Source organism: Ceratotherium simum, chromosome 3 (genome assembly GCF_057802395.1).
Source record: "Ceratotherium simum simum isolate JZ-2026a chromosome 3, ASM5780239v1, whole genome shotgun sequence".
In the NCBI taxonomy this organism is placed as follows: Eukaryota; Metazoa; Chordata; class Mammalia; order Perissodactyla; family Rhinocerotidae; genus Ceratotherium; species Ceratotherium simum.
In genome coordinates, this window is record NC_141902.1 from 42,076,275 (window position 1) to 42,091,894 (window position 15,620).

Consider the following 15,620-nt stretch of genomic DNA (forward strand, 5'->3'; position numbering starts at 1 on the left):
ACAATTAGAATGAAAAAATAAATATCATTTTTTAAAAAGGGAAAAGAAAAACCAGAATTAGAAGATACTTTTCCAGTTCTTACATACTGTAGCAAGACAAGAAATCTGAAATACAGATGGTGGCCACAACTCTTGTTTCTAGATTGGTCATGCAGCCACAACTGGCATTGAAGACTCTCTCCATTGGTGCCATTGCCAAACTATTATTATTTAACACCTACCATGTCCTAGGCAGTTTTAAGTACTTAACACAATTATTTCATTTAATCCTTATGGCAATCCTCATAGGAAGTTACTTATTTTGCCCATTTTACAGATGAGGAAGCTGACGCTTAGTAAGGTTAAGTAAACTGCCCAAAGTGATGAGTGAGTGGTAGAGATGACGTTCAAACTCAGATCTGCATGACGCCAAAGCCCATGCTGTTGACCTTTAGGCAATATGACTTATCCTCCAATGGTTCCCTTGTTTTTGGCAAAAAATTCTGCTGGCTGGAGAACCAGTGAGGTCACCCATTGAGTCCCTCCCTCCCTCTCCCACAACTTAATAAAAGCAGTTGACTTCTGCCTGGTTCTCCAGTAAGAACAAACACTACTATGTTTATGCCTATAATCCTTGTATCTTAGATGCACATGTGTGAAGGGCCTGGGGAGTCACGCATTACATCACACTTCCACCAGATCCAGCCCCCACCCAGCAACTGAAGGAAATCTCTACAGTGGGCAGCCCAGCAGCAGACTGATATCATCTCGTCTCACAGGAAGGAGGCTCGCCACAACATAGATAAATAAGGTATTGTGTAAAGTAAAGAAAGCCAAGAGTTTCTCTGGTTAGACTTTATTCAACAGATATCTAGTGAATTCTGTGTCAAGCAGGTGCTGAGTGCTGGGACAATTAAGATGGATAAGACATCTCTGCTGCCTTCAAGGTACTTAAAGACATCAAAATAGTCCAGAGTTCCACAGTACACATTTTCCACTGTCATTTGCCATCCTGGGGCAAGGTTAAGTTCATTTAGGAAGTCAACACACATCCATCAATCTTGAACTGAAGTGACTAGTTTCCTCATTGTCCTTCTCGCCAGCAACTCTTGGCTGAGATCTCTTTTGAAGAAGCTGCTCCAGCCATTTGTTATCAAAGTGCTTGGCTGGGTCCTGCTAATCTTGATTGTGTCCCTCTTGATTGCTACTTTCCTAGTGTGATGGAGTCTTCAACATCTCTCCCAGATGATCTCTCCCTGATTATACTGAACAGTATACAGACTGAGGAGTCAAGTGTCCTGAGTTTGGACCTCAGCTCTGCTATTTACCCCCTGTGTTATTCTGGGCAAGTCACTTTCTGTCTCTGGGCTTTACGCCTTTACGTGACAATAGCTTCTACAACCTTAGTATTGCAGTTATCATAGACACTCATAAATTTTTCCAGAATATCAGGCTATTTCAGGTGTTTTATTTTATTAAAGATTTTATTTATTTATTTTTTCCCCCAAAGCCCCAGCAGACAGCTGTATGTCATAGCCGCACATCCCTCTAGTTGCTGTATGTGGCACGCGGCCTCAGCATGGCCGGAGAAGCGGTGCGTCGGTGCACGCCCGGGATCCGAACCCGGGCCGCCAGCAGCGGAGGGCGCGCACCTAACCGCCAAGCCACCGGGCCGGCCCAGTATTTCAGGTGTTTTAGCAACATCTGTTTTCCTTGATAGGGGGAGTCTTTTTGTAGTTGCTATGGCTAGTTACAGCTTTATTCCTCCAGATGGGTCAGCCAATGTCAGAGTTTATTTAGCCACTTGCTACTCCAAGTGTGGTCTGTGGACCAGTAGCACTGACATCACCTGGGAGCTTATTAACAATGTGGACTCTCAGACCCTAGCCAGACCTGCTGAATCAGGATCTTCAGTTTTAAAAGGCCCCCAGGTGATTGTTCCTTACCCTAAAGTTTGAGAAGCAGGAAGCCCAATGCACATGAGATTATATTGATTCCTAGAGCAATGAAATCAGAATCACTGTGGTTGAGTTCTGGGCACTCAGGTGCTCAGGTGAATGTTAGCATGCAGTTAGAGTTGAGGATCTCTGAATAGCCTCACACAGAGTGGGACCTCTTTGTGTAGAATGGGAGACAAAAGATGGGCCTCTAATTCAGCTGGGAGCAAGGATCAGGACTGAGAAAACCTTCTGGAGGTAATGCTTGAATTGCTTGGAGAACACATAAGGTCAGCTAGGCAGAGAGGAGCTGAAGGACACTCCTGGTGCATTGACTACAGGGGAGGGGACTGCTAGTTGGTGTGGCTGGAACGTGGGGTTGAGGGTGCTGCAGGAGAGGAGGCAGGGGCCACCTATGCCATGCTTGGAGTTTATACTTCATCTCAGGGACGGTGGAGTGGGGTGATGGCTAAAAAGATTGTTTTAAGCAGAGAATTATGTAATTAGATTTGTGTTTTAGGAAGCAGATGTGGCAGATTGTTTGAAGGTGGAGGACAACGAAAGCAGAGAGAACACTCTGGGGACTATTTCATATAAGAAACAAACTAATGTGAGCGTCAGGAAGGATGGAAAGACAGAGAGAACTTGAGAAAGTCTTAGTTGGTGACTAATTTTATGAAAGAAGACAATGAGGGAGGAGTTTAGAATGATTTCAAGATTTCTGGTGCGTGGTGTGGGGGATGGTGGGCGGTTCACCAAGATAAGAGATAAAATATAAGAGAAAGAACAGGCTTGTGGGGGGAAGTAAAGAGAAGGAGAAAGGAAGAGAAGATGAGCAAATCTTTTCCATGTTTAAGTTGCCTGTAAGATGAACTAGTGTAGATGTCCAGGAGGCAGTTGGATATCAAAGCTCAGAAGAATGGTCTGGCCTAGAAATGTAGATTTGAGAATTATTAATGAAAGAAAAAGTAATCAAATACATGTATTTGAATTTATAGGAATTCTTCCAGGGAGAGGGTAAAGAATCAGACAAGTAGTGAGCCTTGTGTGGGGAACCAATCATTTGAAGATCAGAGGAAGAGAGAGGTGCCATTTGCAGACTGAAGAAGTAGCCTGAGAGGTAAGTAGAAAACTAGAGGGGAGGGTGTCACAGAGGCCAAAGAGAAAAGAGCACCAGTGGATGGTACACAGAAGTCAAGAAGGATGTGGAGGGAGGATATCCCTGGGCTTGACACTAGACCATTCTCAAGACAGTGAGACTTGATGATGGTTGGTGGTATTAATCAGAACAGCTTCATTAGTGAGCCAGATGTAGATTCTCACTTGATACTTAATGGCTTTCTTTCAAGCAAATAATTTTTCATTTCAACAAACATTTCTGGAATGCCTAGTCTGTGCTAGGCACCAGGGCTCCAAACATAAATAAGTGTAGGAATTCACCGCACCTCGATAAGCTTTTCCAGTACAGAGACTGAGCCCTCTGTCTCCTGGACTGTCCTCAGGATGGCTGAAGACAGGGGAACAGATGCAACCACTTACTTGTTGAGCTCCCTTGATACGCTGGGAACTGTGCCAGCCATTTGGGATACAAATACATATGTTTATTGCATGAACTGATTCTCTGACCTTTTGGAGTTCTCTGTCTGGTGGGTGAGATAGATGGATAGTTATATTACTAAATTTTAGTACTTTAATAGAAGTTTCAAGAAGATGTCTTAGGGAGAACATTCATTGAGCTTCTAATAAATGCCTAGGTAAACTAATAGTGTGAATTATTTATTGCGCTTCTGCTTGGAAAATCAGCTCCAGCCTGTGAACCTGGGCTATAGGGTTACAGGATATAACCACATGGGAGTAGGCTGGCTCCACATGGCTGTTGTTAAGTTAGGGCTTGGGAATACATTCCTTTAACATCATTTGAGTAGTTTCACAGACACTTTACGGAGTGAGATGGGGGGAGGGTGGTTATCAGGGACAGGTGGCTAAGATTTCATGGTCTCATCACTGCATTTCAAGATAAACTGCCTCTTTGGGAAACAGACCCTCTTTTGCTCAAAGTGAAGTTGGAGGAGATAGACTTTGCTGGGATCTAACTAGTAGGCAAAGTATATAGGCTTCAAGTTCTAGGAAGCACGTATTGGTACGAAGATGGTAGAGGCAGCACAAACGTCATTGAATAGCTTTGGCTGTTTGCAATAAGTTTAGATCAGAGGTGTTTTTCTCTTTGATGGTGACTGGGGGAGAATCCTGGTGTGTGAAAGTCACTCTAAATATTTCAGACTGAACAGCCTTTGAATGACCTGAGAAGCTAGACCTGAATTTTGGGGAGTTTGGAGATTGTTTCCAGGTTCTTGCTGGGATGGGATGGCTGGCTGTGAAGCCCATGATCTTCTTCTCTACCATGTGCCAAAGCACCAAGCCTGAGGGTTGAAATAGCAGCATATGAGCATCTTTATATGTAGTCACTCTCTGTCTCCTTGAAGGGGAGGATGAGGTTCAATGTTATGTCAAAGCACAAATTTGGAAGGTGATCCAATCTATCACATAGAATGTTTATAGAATTCTTTACTATGTTTCTGGAGATCAAACATGAATATGACGCTCTACTTCAGAAAACCAGGCTGGTCATGGAGATGACAAAAACAAGTAAGTCTAGTCCAATGAGTGCATAAGGTATTCTGGAAACCTAAGAGGGCAGTTGATTCTTCTGTGGGCTGTGTTAGGGGAGGAGGCAGTCAGAGAAAGTCAGAGAGGATGTAGCACTAGTGCTGGCCTTGAAGGATGAAGAGATACTCCCTGCAAATGGCAGGCTGGGAAGAAGGGCAGTAACAGAGGGGCTGGAAACTGTGATACCCAAACAGGACCCAAGTAGGCAGCTTTGTTTAGGGGACTTAGTCCTAAGAAATACACTCAATGTTCAATACACTGTTGGACTGGAAGAGACCTCGCTGGGGTCATGCATCCCAGCCTCTCACAGAACAAGTAAGGAAACTAGTTGAGTATCCAAAAGGTGCTGGCTACAAACTCACCACAAGGTCTTGGGCCTGTGCTGGGATTTGAAGCATTTCTTTACTTTCAGTGCTTTCCCCAGTATAGTCACTGCCTTTAGCCTCTCTCCCACATCTTCAACACTTATTATTACTCAGGCACAAAGAGAGCAAAGATTTAAAATAAATCCCAATATTCGTGGACCAGCAATACTGTTGCCAAAGTAGGACTGGGCAAACCTGCCCTCTTAAGCCACAAATGCTGTGCACAGACTCCAAGGCTGGTTTCAGCTCTACTCTTGTTACTTTAGGGAGGATTCTTCTCAGTGAAATCCAATTCAAGACATGTTTCTTGAATCCACACTATGTGCAAGGCCCAGAGGAAATCCATTTTAGGACCAGCATGGAAGTTGCAGTGACTTCCTGTCTGTGTTGGGGCAGACTTGACCATTCTGAGTGTGCTTTGTCTGCTATCCTACCCCGAATGATGCTTATCACAGTATGCTTTGTTTGTAGAAGCATATGATCTATGTATCTTTGAATTTCTGTGAAGTGAATGTGGGTTAAATAATGACAGACTTTTCTGGGTGTCTGGCTGATCTCTGAGGTGATTCCGTCCATACTGGGTGCTGTGCCTGCTGTTGTGAGTGGCACAGAGCATTTCGGACAGAGCTGGTAGTGGGTCTCTTTTCCACCTCAGGGTCTCTGTTAAGCAGTGGTCCCTGGGTTTTCATCAAGGGTAGCACATATCCCCCATGCCACCATTGCTGAACATGTGGGAATCAGTAGCATTTGGTCCATTAAAGGTCTGAATTTCCTCTATTTATTTTTAACATGTTTATTTACTATTCTGGGAGCTCAGCTATCTGTTCTCTCAACTGATCCTTGGTGCTGCTCTGTTTTTCTTGAGGATGTTGCTTAGAATGATAATAATGTAGTATTGAAGCCACAGACCATCAGGAACACGCCTGGAGTAAAAACAAAGAGTTAGGTTTATTGAGCTTGCTGCAGCAAGGAAGAATGTGCTGGAGAGGAGCTGTGGGAGGGCCCTCTTAGAGGATTCAGGCTTATGTTGGATAATTCCAAGGAGGGATTAGGAGAGTAGGGGCCAGCTCTGGATTGGGTGACGTCAAGAAGCAGGGGCAATTTGGTGACTGGATATCGTACTTAGTAAATTTTATCAAAGAGCCTGGTGGATTAAACGTAGGCTGGAAGTTGTTATTGGAAAAGAAACAACAGTCTCTCGTGTTAGTCAGAAGAGGGGATGTTTCATCATTGTTGAGGTTGTGGAGTGGCTTTGTCTCTGTCTTGTTCCAAACACAGTAGCAGCGTGGCCTTGCTGGAGCATTGTTTATATTTGTTGTTTATATTCAGTTTGGAACAGCACTGTGGCTGCTGGCAGGGCTGTTTTTCGTGTTCCCAGTAGCTTCCTCATTTGTAAAATGAGAGGATTGTATAAGATCAGTGGTTTTCAAACTCTGCTCCCCAAAAGTCTAGGGTTCTATGGAGGAGCCGTGAGGGCCCCCATAGGTGCCTTGGGGAGGCAGAGAGGGCAGAGGTCCTGGTGCTCTGACTCCTCTTTAACAGAGCAGCTATGCTTTTCCAGCTTTACATTTGGGGGTTATGTGTTAAACCACATTTTAAAGATTCCTTTGCTAATGAAGAACTTGAAAACTGCTGGACTGGATAAACTGTAAGGTCTCTCTATTGCTTCATGGCATAGAGAAGTAAAACAATTTGTCCCAAATTTATAGAGCTAATTGGATTCAGTAGCCCATGTTTGAATTGCAGCTCTACCACCAATTTCAGAATTTTGCTCATTTTATTTAGTTTTTTCCCACTGTGTTAGGATTCCAGCATGCCATGTCTAAAGAGCTGGAAATTTATTTGAATGAGATTCCCAGAAACCTCATGGAAAAGACTGTATTTTAAAAAAACGAGACTCATATGAGTTTGGTTCAAAAGTGTGAGAGGTCAAGAATGAGAGAAAATTAGTCATGGAACCCATTTTTACCATCCGGTAGGTGAGATCTGGGGAATTATGGGCTTCAAATTATTATATGATTGATCAACTATGTAATAGGACAAATTTGGCACAGGTTAAACTAGATTCTTGTTTATTATACAATTCTTTTGGGGATAACTATGTTTCCATTAGTTTTATGAGACTCATATATTTATATTATTAGCCACTCGCTTATTAGATGTTTATTTTCCACTTTATCTCTACTCTGGCAATGTGGCTGTTGGAATTTTCGCTTTATCCTATAGTACAGTCTTAGCACATTTTGACTCAGTGTGCATATTAGATGATTGAGATCCTAAAGTTTTATGGTTATAATTTATGTCTTTATAATCATCACTGATCAGACTAGCAATTGTTTCAACTCAACTTGTCTTAATCTGGACTTCTTTGAGTTGACAGTGAAGTACCTGAATATACAGTAATGATATTGAGTGATTCTGCTTTGTCTGGGAATTTAATAGCGGCAGTTACCTCCATATTAAATGCTTTGCTCCCTCAAATATGAGATCTGGAACTTTGAATGGTTATATAAACTTGGGGGAACAAGGCATAAACTTGTAAGACTAAGTTGAATCTGGAAACAAACTTATTAATGCACCATGAGAGAGAACTCTGCTTCTAGAATCCACTCTTTGATTTTCTGATTGAACCAATTCACCAGAAGGAAGTACCGCTTGCAAACTGATTAGATTACAGATCAGGAGAAGGTTGCTCAGTAAACAGGGCCAGGAGAGTTGCACCTTAGTAAGCTGTGTTTCTCACTGGGGCATTTTGAGAATCACTTCAGTTAACAAGAGGTGTTAGTCTACTTCAGGGGTTGGCAAACTATGGTGCATGGGCCACATCCAACCTGCTGCCTGTTTTGTGTGTTCTCTGAGCTAAGAATAGTTTTTAGATTTTAAATCACTGACAAAAATCAAAAGAAGAATATTTCATGAGATGTTAAAATTAAATAAAATTCAAATTCCAATATCTATTCTGTAAATAAAGTTTTATTAGAACACAGCCACACTCATTCATTTCCATATTGTCTATGGCTGTTTTGTGTTATAACAACAGAGGTGAGTGGTTGGAAAAGAAACCTTATGACCTGCAGACTAAAATATCTGCTATCTGGCCCTTTACAGAAAAGGTTTGCTGACCCTTGGTCTATGTGATAGTGTTACATAAGAAAAAGTTTAAGAACTGCTCTTAAGAAATAATCTTGTTGAGTTATTACTGTTTGCTGGTGAACACTTATTTATTCTAATATTTTTTAGGGTGTTATTTTTTGGAAGCAGCATATTTTGTCCTATAGATAGGACTGGAGAGGGCTTTAAACTTCTTCCTCTCCAGATATGTTTTGTTTAGTGGTGCATTTTACAATTATGGCATTGATCTTTACTGTTTTTGTGGAAAAAAGTTATATTCTGAGTCCCATTTGTTATTTTTCCCCATGTTTTTGCTCATGGATGTTTTGCCCATAGCTGGGTTTATGTTTGTTGATTTAGCTCATAGGTACTGGGGAAGTTAAGTGTGCTTAGGCTTAAAGGTATTGGTGTCAAGTAAGGAATGCGTGGAAGTTGGATCCAACACAAGAAGGCAAGGTTCCCAGGGGCAGGAGGAAGGAGATAGAAGACCTTAGTAGAGTTGTGGTGATAATTGGTCAGCAGGTGCCGGCCAGCAAAATGCTGCTACTTGAAATTTCAGGGAACTACTTGGGTTGCAGTTTATATTGCAGAAGGCATTGAATCTGGAGTAACTGGGTGGAAAATGCCTATTTTTTTTCCACTTCCCAGGTCACTGAAGGATAGAATGAATTAATCTTTGGTTCAGAGTAGATGCAGAGAAAAGAATCTGAGTTTTCGAGGAGCAAGGCTAACGTGTGAGTGCTGTTTGTTATGAGCCAAGAATTCTCAAGAAGACAACTAAATTTCCAGGTGAGAATCCCTCCCTAGGGGCAAAGAATTCTAAATTGAGGGGCATATTTTACATTTGCAGGCTCATTCCATCTGTCTTTCTTAATCAAGCTTGTTACTTACTGTGGAATATGGGTTGTTATGGTGATGTAAGGACAGAAACCATCTGCCTTGAAGAATCTTAGAAAATTTTATGGACCCCATAACATTGGCAAAAAGAAGGGAGGAGAGGATGTGACATCTGAAGACCAGCTCAAAAGTGTAAACTTTCACCAAGATTTAAGTAAGTTACATTCCACTCTTCGTGGCATAATCTTTCACAGTATTCACCTAATCCTGCTTTCTCATGTCGCCTATAAAAACCTCTAAGAACTCTATTGAGTAAGAGAGCACTGTCCTGTAAGCCTGATGACCAGTATACTGACACCATTCCGTGAGTACCTCCTTCTTAGGCCTTCCCCAATCCAGTAATTTTGAACATCTGGTTGATCAAGTGAATAATAATATCCTGTACGTCATCGACTTTATAGTAAGTAGACTATGTTTTCAGTATGGTTGCTGAGGGAATTTATTGGCATTTGCCTCTCCACTGAGAGAGAATACGGATTTTCACACTCTCCAGTTCACCTTCACAGAAGAGTGGATGTAAATCAAGAAAGTTGTGAGAATCTTTGCCACATTCTTTTCTAAAGATATATGCTAATTACATATATACAAAGGCATGAAGACATTGTGACCTGTTGTATAAGTTTAGTCAGTTTCCTGATCTCCTGGCCATTAACATGGTTACTAGAAATTTCTAAGAAAAAGAAACTATGAAAGTGAAATCATAGGGGCCGACCCCGTGGCATAGCGGTTAAGTGCACGCGCTCCGCTGATGGCTGCCCGGGTTCGGAACCCCGGGCGCACACCAACGCACCGCTTGTCAGGCCATGCTGTGGTGGCGTCCCACATAAAGTGGAGGAAGATGGGCACGGATGTTAGCTCAGGGCTGATCTTCCTCACACACATATACACACAAATGAAACCATAGAAATAGAATAAACTAGAGGACAATATTTCATCACAGAATAGGGAAGGACTTTCTAAGTACAAATGCAAAGGGGGAAATGATAAAAAATCTGACTTGTTCTAGTACAGGGTTTCTCAACTTCAGCATTATTCACTTGTTGGGCTGGGTAGTTCTTTCTTATGGGAGGCTGAGCATTGTAGGATGTTTAGCAGCCTCCCTGGCCTCTACTCATTAGATGCTAGTAGTGCCCTTCCAGTCATGACAATCAAAAATGTTTTCAGATGTTGCCAGATGTTCCCTATGGGGTAAAATTGCCACAGGTTGGGAATAATTATTCTAGAACTATTGTTTTAAATGCAAGGGGAAAAAACCCCTCTCCAAGTCAAGTCGGAGGTGTATCTTATGCTGACATGAAGCCTCATCTTGGAAAAGTAAAATTTCAAGGAAACAAAGTGGATCAAGAGGCTGGCTCTGGTTCCTCTGTCTCTCTGGTAGGAGATGTGGGGTTTCTTTCAGGCAGCACTGCCTCTGCTCTTACACTTGTCCTTTATCCTCTCTCTACGCACTGGCTTCCTTTGCTCACTCCGTTTCTGATCCTGTCACTCTTGTGCTTGCCTATTCCTTTAGCTTGCCAACTCTTCCTATGGAATCTATTCCTTCAGATCCTGACCTGCTGTTATCTGTGAGAGAGAGAAATTTAGCTCCACTAATAACCACATCTCTGCTATTATGTTAGACAGCATTATAGACATAGGCTACAGGTCAACCTGTGGAGACGCTGTTCTCTGGTCAGGGGCATACTCTCCTCCACCAGTTGTGACTAGGAAGGAAGGAGTCACTTCGTATAAAGCACGGGTGCTAGGCAGCAGGAGCCATGGACTGCTGACTCTTTCACAAGGAGGTGTGGACAGGTAGGTGCTGATTGAGATCTCTAGACTAAAGAGAAATTTAAAAAATTCCATCTGCATGAGATAAAATGAGTAGAAAATTTAATAGGTAACATGAGATTACAATAAAAAATGATTTACAAATCAGTGTGTAAAGAAGACAATGTGCAAAGGGCAGCAATGAGCAGTCACAAAACAACAACTACCATGGGCACAAATATTTGAAAAAATTTTCACACAAAGTATAAAAGAAGTGCAAATTATTACAAAGCAAATATAAAGTTTAGCCTTTCAAATTAGTCAAAAATGGAAAATGATAATCTTTCATCCCAAGTCAGTGAAAGATTAGCAAAATTGTCATTCTGGCACCAAAATGAAAATTGCTGATGTTAATGAAAATCAGTTCAGCTAGTTTTTGGGTATAATCTGGCAATATAGATCAAAGCTCCAAAAATTTTCACACCTTTTGAGTCAGTATTTTCCTTCTAGGAAATAAGTAAATATTCAGATATGTGAGTAAAGAATTATATGTGAAGATGAAATGTTCATCAGAGCATGTTTTATTTTAACAGAATATTGGAATTAATTTAAATATCTGAAAGGAGATTGATTAAAGGTATTTTCAAAACATATTTAATGATATGTGAAATGCTCAGAATGTTATGTTTAATGAAATTAAGTTACAAAGCTATTTCTAGTAAGATTCAAATTTTATATGCATTTACAGAGATACACACAAAATTAAAGCTGGGAGGAAATACTTCAAGTATTTAACAGTGGCTGTCTATAGTTGGTAAGATGAATGATTTTTATCTTCTTTTAACTTTTCTGTATCTTCTAAACTTTCTACAATAAGAATCCATTGCTACTTATATAGTAAAAAAAATTATGGTTAAAAAAATGCACCACTTTGAAATGATAAGTTTTAAGATGGCTTATAGGCTACCTTCCAAGAGGTCTCCCAAAGTGAGAATTCACTATAGTCCAGGGTCCAGCCTTTTAGATTAGGAAATCCATTTTTGTCAGCTAACTAAATGCAATAAAATTTCTCTGGGTCAGACTCACTATAATTAAGCTTACAGAGACTGATATCTAAAACCAGACTGCCAATGAATTAAGTTACAATAAGAAATAGAACTGTGGAGAAAACTAGACATTTGTGCCCTTTGTCTAACTTATTTTCTCCCTGTAGCTCACGATATGGGAAACCAGATTATAAACATAATATTGTCCTGTAAGCAGGGAATCAGAACTAGGAGTGTTAATTATAAGATCCTAATGTTTCCTTGCATCAAGTTTTAATTGCATGAGGCAGCCTGATCCACAGTAGGGCTAGACATGCCACCAGGACCAGATAAGTCGAGTCCTCTTGTGTGGACTGAGATTGAACAGATATTGCCCAAGTTTGCCTTGACCTTTTTATTTTTATTTATTTATTTTTAAACATGAAACTATTTTTATTTATTTTATTTATTTTTATTTTTAAATTTAATTTAATTTTTTTTTTTGGTGAGGAAGATCAGCCCTGAGCTAACATCCATGCTGATCCTCCTCTTTTTGCTGAGGAAGACCGGCTCTGAGCTAACATCTATTGCCAATCCTCCTCCTTTTTTTCCCCAAAGTCCCAGTAGATAGTTGTATGTCGTAGTTGCACATCCTTCTAGTTGCTGTATGTGGGACGTGGCTGCAGCATGGCTGGAGAAGCGGTGCGTCGGTGCATGCCCGGGATCCGAACCCGGGCCGCCAGCAGCGGAGCGCGTGCACTTAACTGCTAAGCCACGGGGCTGGCCCTGCCTTGACCTTTTTAAAATCATGGTCACCTTCTTTCTTTAATTTTGTGTAGTGTTTCAGGTGGGCTTCACATTGGCACACACACGCACACACACCTGCACACATTCTAAGGTAAGATTCAGGCCTCAATTTATTTAATAAAGGATACAGAACTTAGCTGAAGGAAGGGGCCACACTGAACTACAGTACACACTGTCTCAACCCAATTTTCCAAGACCTTAGAGCCACCACTGGGAGGGTGTGTGTCCAACAGTGATGTTGTCCACATAAAGTAGATCTGACCAAATCTGAGATGCTTAGTTTAGAGTTGCAACACTGTCTTCTTTATACTTGAGGCTTATATATCACCCATCTTTATATGTCTGTGTGTGTATGTACATATAAACATATACATATACATTTATGTCTCACTATTTTTGATATATAACATTTAAGGGCATGTTTACAAACATAAGGCTCTCCTGGTCCCTTACCTAGACTCGCTCACTACCAGCCAGGCCAGTCCTCATGGGAAGATGAAGCAGGTTGTGCCCAGGTGTTCTGACTTCAGCTTTCCAGTGTTCCAGCCCTCAAATTCCCTTGATAGGTCAATAAATATTATGAAATGGGATGAAAAATTAACAACTCAGCTGTGTCTCAGCCTTCTCCTTCTCTGCCCCACTAAAGAGTTTTTGGGTTGGTGCGATCAGTTTGTTCTTCTTCGTGCCCTCTGAGTGGAGTTCTGTGTCCATAGTCAAGCTCTTTGGGGCTTTATTATGCAAAATCTGGAGAAAAGAGTAAGAGGGGAAAAGGATAGGTGGTACAGGAATCTAGGCTTGGAGGTGGAGTTTTGTAAGAAGTTTGGAGAGAAAGAGGGAGAAAAGTTCGGGAACAACTGTGGTATGGAGGGAAGTGGAACGGAGAAACAAACCTCCCTTACAGTATTCAAGAAATGCAAATAAAACACTTGGCTTTTCCTGAAATTACTCTCTTGTCTGCTGTGTTTCTTTAGAGATGATATTGTTCTGAGAACTAGACCATGTGAATCATTGTTTTATTTCTATTCACATTTTATTATTTTCTGTTTAATTAGTATATGTGTACATGGTAAAAGTCTATATAGAACAAAATGAAAAGTAACCCTGCTTCCCATCTCTGACCACGAGTTGCCCAGTTCTTTCTCCCTGAAGCAACCATGTTATTAGTTTACCTCTATATTTCCAGAGATAGTCTATACATAGAGAAGCATGTGCGTATGTGACCCTTTGCCTTAATAAAAAGGGAAGTATTTTACTCATTGTTCAGATCCCTGCGTCTTTATTTAAATACGTGTGTGTATGCATATATATAGTCATGTGCCGTATAACAATGTTTTGGTCAACAATGGATTGCATATATGATGGTGGTCCCATAGATTATAATGGAGCTGAAAAATTCCTATTGCCTAGTGACATCATAGTGCAATGCATTACTCGTGTGTTTGTGGTGATGATGGTGTAAACAAACCTACTGCACTGCCAGTTGTATAAAAGTATAGCACATGCAATTATGTACAGTACATAATACTTGATAATGATAATAAATGACTATGTTACTGGGTTATGTATTTATTATACTGTACTTTTAATGATTATTTTAGAGTGTATTCTTTCTACTTATTTAAAAAAAGCTGACTGTAAAACAGTATGCTGTGTTATGCTGGCAACAGCCTCATACTTTTCCTGTTTACTGTGTCTCTTGACTGAGTCATTTTCTCTTGTGCTTGATTTAGTCTCATGTTGTTTTGTTCATCATGACCCCTAAGTGTACAAAATCCACTGATAATGTTGCCAATAAGAATCCTTCTCAAGTGATTGATCTGGAACCAAAATCAAAAGTGATTAAGGACTACGAAGGTAGAAAATTAGTGATGGTTATTGCTTGCCAGTCAAGTGTGTCCCATTCCACCATAGCTACGATTTTGAAGAACAAGAACAAAGTGATGGAAGCTGTTGAAAGATATGCTTCATTGAAAGAGACTAACAAAAATTCTAGAAGGGCCTATATCAGATGTGGAGAAACTTCTAATGACCTGGATTGAAGACCAGAAACAGAGTATCCCTCTCAGCACCATGACGATCACGGCCAAAGCAAAACAGTTGTTTTGCAATGTTGAAAGAAAAGTTTGGACCCAACTGTGATGTTGAACTTACTGCTAGCTCTGGGTGGTTTAAATGATTCAAGAATCATTATTCACTACATAATGTGAAAGTGAGTGATGAGTCTGTGAGTGATGATGTGAAGGCAGCTGAAGAATTTTTGGAAACTCTAGATAAGTTGATTGTGGAGGAAAATTACTCGTCAGAGCAAATATTCAATATGGATAAAATCTTCATATTCTGGAAATGGATGCCTGAAAGGACTTTCATCCATAAGGCGGCCAAGTCAATGTCAGATTTCAAGGCTTTTAAGGACAGGATAACAGTCTTACTTGGGGGCAATGTTGCAGGCTACACATTGAAACCCTTTGTGATCTGGCACAATGAGAACCCCAGGGCTTCAAGCATATCAATAGGCACACAGTTCCAGTGTACTGCAGGAGTAATAAGAAGTCATGGATGACCCAGCTTCTCTTCCAAGATGCCCTCCTGCATTGCTATGCCAGTGAAATGGAGAAGTGCTGTTTAGAGAATAACATTCCTTTGAAGATTTTGCTTATTGTTGATAGTGTTCCCATACACCCTCCTTTTATTGGTGATTTTCATCCCAATATCACAGCAGTGTTTTTCCCTCCAAACACCACCTCTTTGATCCAATCAATGGATCAAGGAGTTATAGCAGGTTTTAAGTCCTACAACCTGAGGAGGACCTTTGCTCAGGCTATTGCTGCAACTGAGGAAGACACTGATGCAATTCTGGAAGGATTACAATATTTATGATCGTATCAAGAGCCTTTCTTGGGCTTAGGGTGATGTCACCAAGGAGTGTATGAGTGGCATCTGGATGAAGACACTCAAGAGGTTCGTCCATGACTTCAAGGCATTTGCCAAGAGTGAGGAGGTTGTGAAAATCAACCAGGCTGTGGTTGAGATGGCAAACAACCTTAACCTGGATGTAGATAAGGATGACAGTGAGGAGCTCTTAG

The 15,620-nt window shown here is 40.9% G+C and overlaps 1 long non-coding RNA gene across 1 annotated transcript; it reads left to right on the forward strand.

Moving 5' to 3' along the window:
- The first annotated feature begins 645 nt into the window (after positions 1–645).
- Positions 646–12,350, forward strand: LOC147917543 (uncharacterized). The gene is made up of 5 exons (XR_015551718.1): positions 646–790; positions 2,915–3,036; positions 8,708–8,848; positions 8,939–9,110; positions 11,454–12,350. It is a non-coding gene; the product is annotated as an uncharacterized LOC147917543 (long non-coding RNA).
- The last annotated feature ends 3,270 nt before the right edge of the window (positions 12,351–15,620 follow it).